Below are 9,564 nucleotides of genomic sequence, written 5' to 3'. Positions count from 1 at the left end.
GGAAATACTGGCTGATACAATTTCAACAACACCAAAGCCCGCATAATAGACGCACATGCTTATCGCTCCACCCTAGGTGTCACATTCTAGAAGGAGCAGAAACGTGAATGGTGAGAAATAACTTCCTATAATAAAATAAAAATAATGATTTTCTCAAGTTTGCTTTATTGTTGAAAATCGTAGTTCGTTCCAGTACATTACAAAAGTTAACAGACTGTTAAAGAAGTAACGAGCTGTTAGTTACTGATAGTAATGTAATGGACACGTTAAACCACGGTCCCGGCTGAAGTATAGCCCATTAGTGACTCCACATCAATGAAAAGCAATATACATTTAATTATTTTATCGTTATTTAACTGGAAAACTACCCGACATTTCACAAACAGTATCAAAAGATGTTAATTTTTCTTTTCATACCAAGATTTGTTAAATTTTTGAAGATTAGTTCAGAAGCTTCCACTTTGTAGTTCCATCTTCAAAGCCGCATTACCATTTTTTGACACGCTTTTTGACTATGAATATAATGTGACCACAGAACAGCAATTTAAAATTAACAGAATTTGGCTTGGAATTTGAAAGTTTCTACCTAACATATAAAGACTGTACAAGATAAGCCTAGATAAGTGAATTTCACAATTATTTTCAACAATTCTGTTCAATGTTCAATATTTGAACAGAACAGAATACTCATTCAGACTAGTAGTTCTGTGAACAGTAGACCTCACGCAGTATTCTCATCCACAAGTACCTGATTGAAACTATAGACCTTATGGAGATACAGCAATAGAATGGCTTCTCCACACATCTGTGTAATCACTTGTCAGCTGATTTATGATGAATAATTCTATAGTCTGATTTTTACAAAGACCTTAAAGATGCATAGACTCACATGCAGCGCTAGTGTCGTACTTGTAATTGGAATCGGCCATTGAGGGGGCAACCCATAAGATTATTACATACCAATGCCTTTGTAATCTATAGTATTACAAATATATAGATATAATATCTCGTACTGAAATAACCCAATGGTGGGCTTCAATTTCAAGTAAGAGCTATCATTGGAAAGGCATAGACATTGTGGGTCTATATCTCTTTAAGGTCTTTGGATTTTTACTCTAATATTGGCGTATGAAGGAGGCTCCTTCTTCCTTTTATATTATCCTTGAAATGCAAAATGTCCAAAAACCTTGTACATAGACTACGTCGACGCGCAAAGGAACATACTTGTCAAATTTCATGAAAATCTATTACCGCGTTTCGCCGTAAATGCGCAACATATAAACAATTAAACATTAAGAGAAATGCCAAACCGTCGACTTGAATCTTGGACCTCACTTCGCTCGGTCAATATTATTCTCATTCTCAACGGATGAAACTTTTGCACCACAGTGAAACAAATGATCAATTATTATTTATTGAAATCTTGAACGTCATTCACTATGAATTCTGTGATTAACAGACGGTTTTTCCTATCTGTAAAACACTGACCAATGACTGGGAGGTCAGAAAATATGAACTTTTAAGAAAACAGACTAGATAAGAACTAAACTAGAAACAAACTAGATGAGCCATTATCATTCTCAGTTAGACTCGTATAGGCATAATTTCTTAATTGTAAATATGATATCAATACATTAATAGTTTATAATAAATTAAAGTTGTCAGTGCTGGTACAGTTGGTCATTGCACAAGTGATTTCTAGTTTGAATTTTGAAATATCTATCTGGAATCATGAGAATAGAGCTGTTGGCGATCACTCTACTGGTGTTTGTATCTGGGATATTGGGCTGGAGGAATCCCACCGACATCAAAGCCAAGTCCAACATACAAAGGAGTTAATAGGGGTGCAATAGGTGCAACCTCTAGACGAAGCAGAGACGTGAATCGTGGTAATTGACAGATCCTGTTCAGACAGTCTCAAGTATTACACTGATTGTTGCAATCAACTTATTTTTCTACTTCATCAAGGATTATCAACATTTATACATGACTTTTCCACCTTATGAGTATATTTAAAAAAGTGTGTGCAATATTGTATTTCTATTTAAATTTTTTCAATAATTGACCGAGCGAAGTGAGGTCTAAAGGGCAGGTCACACCGAGCTCGCGTCCGCGGCGGTAGCGAAGTCAAAAAACTCGCCTTATTAAGTTGTGCAGGTCACACCGAGCTCGCTACCGCGGAGGGTAGTACCTCGGCGGTAGTTTCACTTCGCGAGCCAGGCGAACTTTTGAAACGTCTCCTAGTGGGAGTACCGCTAGCGGTAGTGAGCTCGGTCTGACGTGGCCAATCTAATAACATGGAAAGCGAACTCCAGAACTTCGCCATCGGTAGCGCTCTGGTTGCCGGCCTTCCCCCACTTCTAGAGAACCAGCCTCATCAAAACAAGAACAAAACCAAACTACCGCTGGCGGACGTTTTTTGGTGTGAACTGCTTCCAGAAAAACTACCTCCGCGGGAGCGAGCTCGCTACCGCTAGCAGACGTTGGTGTGACGACCGCTTTAGATTCAAGTCTACGGTTTGGCATTTCTCAATGTGTAAATGTTTGAATGTTTATATGTTGCGCATTTACGGCAAAACACGGTAATAGATTTTCATGAAATTTGACAGGTATGTTCCTTTTTTGATTGCGCGTCGACGTATATACAGGGTTTTTGGAAATTTTGCATTTCAAGGATAATATAAAAGGAAAAAGGAGCCTCCTTCATACGCCAATATTAGAGTAAAAATCTGGTGTGATAATAACGCTAGAGACATAATGAGGTCTGCTATCTCTTCATAGTGAATCATTTAATAGAATCAACAGTTGCCACAGTTTGCAATTGAATAATAACATTTTCTCGAATTTCTTGCTTATTTTCAATTTTAGGTGAAAATGTTACTAATTAATTAATTGTAGAGATTTTCATGCTTAATCTTTTCCACTCAAACTTTTTTGTTCAAATTTCATCTGAAGCCTGATAATTGAGAATATAAAATCGGAATTTGCATAGATGGGGCAGAGCTCCTGAAATTTTTACAGATATGAGACTGTGGCAGTTGATAGAGCTTATCAATTACTATTTTGGTATGAATTTAATCGAAATCGTTGGAGCCGTTTTTGAGAAAATCGCGAAAAACCCTGTTTTGACAACATTTCCGCCATTTCAGCCGCCATCTTGAATTGCATTTGATCGAAATTGTTCGTGTCGGATCCTTATTTGTAAGGACCTTAAGTTCCAAATTTCAAGTCATTCCGTTAATTGGGAGATGAGAAATCGTGTACACAGACGCACTACACTCATACACATACACACACACACACACACACACACACACACCATACAGACCAATACCCAAAACCACTTTTTTGACTCAGGGGACCTTGAAACGTATAGAAATTTAGAAATTGGGGTACCTTAATTTTTCGGAAGCAATACTTTCCTTACCTATGGTAATAGGGCAAGGAAAGTAAAAATCAGACTATAGAATTATTCATCATAAATCAGCTGACAAGTGATTACACAGATGTGTGGAGAAGCCAGTCTATTGCTGTATTTCCATAAGGTCTATAGTTTCAATCAGGTACTTGTGGATGAGAATACTGCGTGAGGTCTACTGTTCACAGAACTACTAGTTACATTTTTCTAACAATCTTATTAACATTCCTAACCAATCCTATCTACTCATTCCTCAACTTTTGGTTTTTCCTATTATTTAGCACTACAGCCCAATATAACCTTTGGCCGCCTCCACTACAGCTCTCCACGTTTCTCTATCCTCAGTCATTTGTCTCCATCCTCTACATCCCATTTTTTAAAGATCACTTCATCTTCCCACCTTATTCGCGGCCTTCCTCGCTTCCTTCTTGAATGCAGCCTCTCCTTGATTATTATTTGAGGCATTCTGTTTTCATTCATTCTACAGATATGTCCAAACCACCCAAGCGCTGCTACTTTATAAATTTTACAATATTTCGGCCTTTTATCAATGCATCGAGCTCTGAATTGGTTCTTCTCTTCCACTTTTCTCCTTCATTAACTGGACCATAAATCTTTCTTGGAATCTTCCTTTCAAAAACACCTAGATGGTTTTGTCTTCTTTTGTTAGCGTCCAGGATTCACAGCCGTACGTTAAAACAGGTCGAATTAGGCTATCATAAGGTGCGTACAGACTTACGCTCTGCTCCGTAATCGAACGTCACTCGAGCAGATCGAGCAGCATATTAGAATTTAAAAGAAAGAAGCCAAACACCCAACCACGCCTTTCACCTTTCAAAACATTGACAGATATAACCTTTTTTGTAATAAAACATCAACATAGATGCAACAAACATAATAATTATCATCAATTTATTATATAAACATAATGTATTATTATGCTACCCAGGAATCCCCTGGTCAGAATATATTATTTCGTTTTGTCACCCGATCAGCTGGATTGAACGTTTCACATTTGTGAGGTTATGTTATAGCAAAGTCAACAATACGACAAGCGCGCGATCATCCTTCGAACCTATTTCGAACCTCTAGCGAACCCTTGCGTAACATCTCACGTAACGTTCATGATCGGAGCGAGTGCGGAGCGTGTTCGAGGCGCGTATATCTGTACGCACCTTTATATTTTAAGTTTTGTATTTCTACATATATGAGCCTGTTCTTAAGAAGTTTCGAGTTACTAAAGTAACTCCAGCCAATGATAATAAAGTAATAGCAGCCAATAATAAAGTATTTCCAGCCAATATTCTTTACTTTATGCTGTAACTCATCTTGTTTTGGTTATTCAATTCAACCTCCAAGTAGCTGAAGTTCCTTACACCTTGAAAGACTTTTGGTTGATCTTACTATAATATTAGCATAGAGAAACAATAGCGTAAGTAGATATCCCATGGTATAGGGCGTTTATGTCGCAACTTTTACTGTTATCTCAAGCCGATTATTGTTGATTTTTAATGTTTTGAACGGGTAAGAGTGTATGAACGGCACAATATGAGAGACTACCAGCGTCATAAAGCTTCACGGGAAAGAACTACGTGGACTATAGGCTTGAAATAACAGTAAAACTTCCGACATAAACGCCCTATACCATGGGATATCTACTTAAGCTATTGTTTCTCTATGATATTAGTAAGTTTCTGTATTATTTCAAATTTTCTTGTCAAATTTTACATGCTATAACATTATCACTACTTGTAATCAAGTTTCTATTAGTTATATGAAAAAAAATGTTTTAACTTTGTAGTAGGTAGTCAAATTAAACAAGGGACTCTCAGTATTTACATCAATAAAATTATGAACATATTAGCAATTTATTATCACTCGACTCAATCTTCATTGAAAATCAACATAAATATATTCTAATTATCTATCTATAATAATTATAATGAAAATAGACCTCTATTTTTTATTTAGCGTGTGGCAGATACACGACACATAAAGCTTATGAGTCTCAACTGCCTACATATATACTGCATATTTCCAATTTTTTGAGATGCTGTCAAGTTTTCGGTCAGGAGAACATAAGTTTGTCTGACCCAATACGAACTAGCGAACTAGCATTACACATATTTCAGTTAACCTTCCGGTAGTCGCGCCCTACTCAATCACACGAGCAGTCGCGTGTTGTACTTTCTACAACATCAAATTTTCCAAGTGTTATGTACTCTGTTTACTGTCAAAACATATTAATTGATTGTATATTACCATCTTTTTCCATCTTCTTGATTATATTTTAGCCTATGAACATTTGGATAATTACCATCTCATGGCCAATATACTCCGAACATAAGGTACATCAAGCAAAGCCAGCATTCTGTGTTATTTGTTCGTTTACAGTCCCCGTATACAGTCTTTCCCTGTCGCGACTAAATGGCACCTAAATACTGAACCATTGCTCGGTTGATACTGCAACTCAGTGGAGTGATGGGGAGAAAGTTTTGGAATGCATAGGTGACTCATTCACTGACATCACCCCATCCAATAGTTTTGTGCAGCAAAAAAAACTGACACTGTTGTACTTTTTACAACAGCGCGACTGCCGGAAGGTTAAGTAGCTAAGAATCTGATTGTTGGAACAATTTTCAAGTTAAACAAGATTGAAACTCAACTTTAAATATCTAATGTAAAACTGTCATAAATAAATAAAACTTTAAAAATGTGTAAATTTATAAATGTATGATCAAATAAATAGATTTTGAAAAATGTTTTTGAATAGACTTTTGTTACAGGGCAACCTGACAAAGGGCACCAAAGAGATGAAGAGCTAAAGGAATCAGGCAGTGATCTCCACGGTGTGGGCTCACAATCCAGACGGAGGGGACGTGATGTTAGTGGGATGGCAGCAGTCGACCAAATACCAATGTGGCAAGACAATCGATTCCCTGAACGAGACCTTTCTCCCACAGATGGTAAACATACAACCACTTCACTATTAATTCCGTGAGAATATTCATAAATTATAGACTACAGCTGGATTCTCACATATTTTTTTTGTAATAAGTATATATATTCTTCACATACAGTATATATAAAGCGAAATGGCACTCACTCACAGACTGACTGACTGACTCACTCACTCGCAGAACTAAAAATCTACCGGACCAAAACGTTCAAATTTGGTAGGTATGTTCAGTTGGCCCTTTAGAGGCGCACTAAGAACGGATTTCCAAAGATACGCCCAAAATCTGCGTTTTTCCAGCGTTTTCTCAGCTTTATCAAGAACAAATGAACAGAAAATGTTCAAATTTAGTACAGAAGCTCAGCTGGGGTGTAATAATGTTGTGTTAGAAGGAATTTGAAATAACGCCAAAGATACGCCAAAAATCTGCGTTTTTCCAGCGTTTTCTCAGCTTTATCAAGAACAAAATGAACAGAAAATGTTCAAATTTAGTACAGAAGCTGCTCAGCTAGGGTGTAATAATGTTGTGTTAGAAGGAATTTGCAATAACGACAAAGATACGCCCAAAATTAGCGGTTTTTTGCGTTTTCTCAGTTCTTTCATCAAGTAATAGACAGAAGATGTTCAAATTTGGTACTTTGACTTTGACTTTCTGATGGTATGAAGCATGGTCAAATGAAAAATGCAGGCGAGCGAAGCGAGCCCACTGATCTCAATTTTGGACGATCCAGTCGGGGGTCCAGGGGGTGAAGCCCCCTGGCCAGACGGATATGGCGAGCAAAGCGGCTAGTCAGTAGTATAAAAGTCTATGTCCAGTTCAGTGAAATATTCTCCACGTGAGCTGTAATGGGAATATTCATACTGAGTGTGAAATAGTGCCATTAAAACTCATGGAAGAATATTATTTTCACTGAACCAGACGCGGATAATATTACTGATATGTGGAAATCTAGCTTTATAGTTGGACTAGCCGTCAGGCTCGCTTCGCTCGCCATATCCGTCTAGCAACCCCGTCTGGACCCCCGACTGGATCGTCAAAAATGAGATCAGCGGACTCGCTTCGCTCGCCTGCATTTTTCATTTGAGCATGCTTCATTCCATCAGAAAGTCAAAGTACTGAGAAAACGCAGAAAACTGAGAAAAACGTTGGAAAAACGCTAATTTTGGGCGTATCTTTGACGTTATTTCAAATTTCTTCTAACACAACATTATTACACCCCAGCTGAGCTTCTGTAGTAAATTTGAACATTTTCTGTTCATTTGCTCTTGATAAAGCCGAGGAAAAGCAAAAAACGCTGGAAAAACGCAGATTTTGGGCGTATCTTTGGCGTTATTTCAAATTCCTTCTAACACAGCATTATTAACACCCTAGCTTAGCTTCTGTACTAAATTTGAACAATTTCTGTTCTTTGTTCTCGATAAATCTGAGAAAAGCAAAAAACGCTGGAAAAACGCTAATTTTGGGCGTATCTTCGACGTTATTACAAATCCCTTCTAACACAACATTATTACACCCTAGCTGACCTTCTGTACTAAATTTGAACATTTTCTGTTCATTTGTTCTCGATAAAGCTGAGAAAACGCTAAAAACCGCTGGAAAAACGCAGATTTTGGGCGTATCTATGGAAATTTTTCCAAATACGTTCTTAGTGCGCCTCTAATGGGCCAACTGAACATACCTACCAAATTTGAACGTTTTTGGTCCGGTAAATTTTTAGTTCTGCGAGTGAGTGAGTGAGTCAGTCAGTGAGTGATTGCCATTTCGCTTTTATAGATAGAAGAAGATGTAATACCCTTTTTGTTTAAAATATTTTATGTTGAAATGTTTTAAAATATTTAAATATTTTTAATAAAATGGGTACTACATGTTTTATATTGTTTTTATTGATTGAAATGTACTTTTATTTAGGCTACATCAGGGCAAGAAGAGACGTGACAACACCAAGAGAGCTGGCCTGAAAAAGTATCAACGAAATTTCAACCTAAAAGGACCAATCGAAGGATAAGCTCCATTCGACAGCAAGGTCTTTGGGACCTTTGCGAGCAAGACGTGCGTGATTAGTTAACAACTGGTTGGAATACATATTAAAGTAAGATCAAGTAAAAAATGTGCAACTGATAGTGAAAGTTGAATTAAAATGTTTTAGATTGAATCAATAACGAAATATCACTAATAATGACATAGAACTGAATATTTTACAGTGTTATCTAAAGCTTATCGATTGAAGAAATAATAATCTACAATAATTACTGTAGAGTGAATTGAGAACTATTGTTAACTTTTGTGAACTATTAAATTGTCCAAGTTAACTTCTCATAAGAAATAAATGTTTACACAATTTAAAAACCTTTCAAATCTTATTAATTAAAAATTATTGAGTTCAAACTCGTCCTGCAGCAACTGGCAACTTGGATCTATTAGAGCAGTTTCCCCACTAATTAATGTAATACAACATTTGTTAATTCAAACAGTCTGTAAATAATTATTTCAACAGAACGATTTTTTTTAAATCTATTAATAGTAGACAATGAAATGTAATTCAAATAAAAACTAGAAATTGACACAGGTTTTTTTGTGTTTCAGAGTAAGATTACAAATGGAGAGCTTTAAAGATAATATTGAGAAAACACCGATGAAACTGCAGAGGAAGGTTTAACGCAAAACTGCATTACTTCGAAATGGAAACTCATGGAAAATACAAGGGAACCAACTTGCAAAAAAATTCCTCGATACATAAGTTGTGTTTAATAAATAAAGTATTTTAACACTTGACATACTTCCTTTACTCCATCCTATCATCGACTAAACTTTGTCGAGGCCTAGATTTGGGTGGAAAAGATTCTACTGGCAATCAACACAATTGAAAATTTGTATAGCTACCAGAACTTCTAATTTATCAACAGTGCATTTCATGACTAATGAGATGTCAGGAGAAATCCTCACAATCCTCAGTAACATACCTAGGATTTTAAAATGAGGGGTTGTGCATATGTTTTGGGCTCCATATGCAATTTACCAAGTGGAATTTGATGATGTGGGGGGTGTTATCTTGGATTTTTTAGCCTCTTTTTGAGCTCATGGGGGGGGGGGTTGTAATCTGGAAACTCCCCTCTTCGATACGCCACTGACAGTCCCACATCACATTTCTAGCTAGGGAATCACACGCATGTAGCGTTCAACGATTAATGA

General features: G+C 36.8%; 1 long non-coding RNA gene across 3 annotated transcripts; it reads left to right on the top strand.

The window, feature by feature from the left end:
* On the top strand, positions 1-8,471 carry LOC111046292. Of its 3 annotated transcripts, none has more exons than XR_005574087.1 (3): positions 1-110; positions 6,205-6,384; positions 8,284-8,471. It is a non-coding gene; the product is annotated as an uncharacterized LOC111046292 (long non-coding RNA). The 3 variants fall into 3 exon arrangements; XR_005574086.1 differs by lacking the exon at positions 1-110 and adding an exon at positions 1,567-1,889; XR_005574088.1 differs by lacking the exon at positions 1-110 and adding an exon at positions 1,582-1,886.
* Positions 8,472-9,564: the final 1,093 nt, after the last annotated feature.

This window comes from Nilaparvata lugens, unplaced genomic scaffold (genome assembly GCF_014356525.2).
Source record: "Nilaparvata lugens isolate BPH unplaced genomic scaffold, ASM1435652v1 scaffold7255, whole genome shotgun sequence".
NCBI lineage: Eukaryota > Metazoa > Arthropoda > Insecta > Hemiptera > Delphacidae > Nilaparvata > Nilaparvata lugens.
This window is presented reverse-complemented; position numbering and strand designations above follow the sequence as displayed.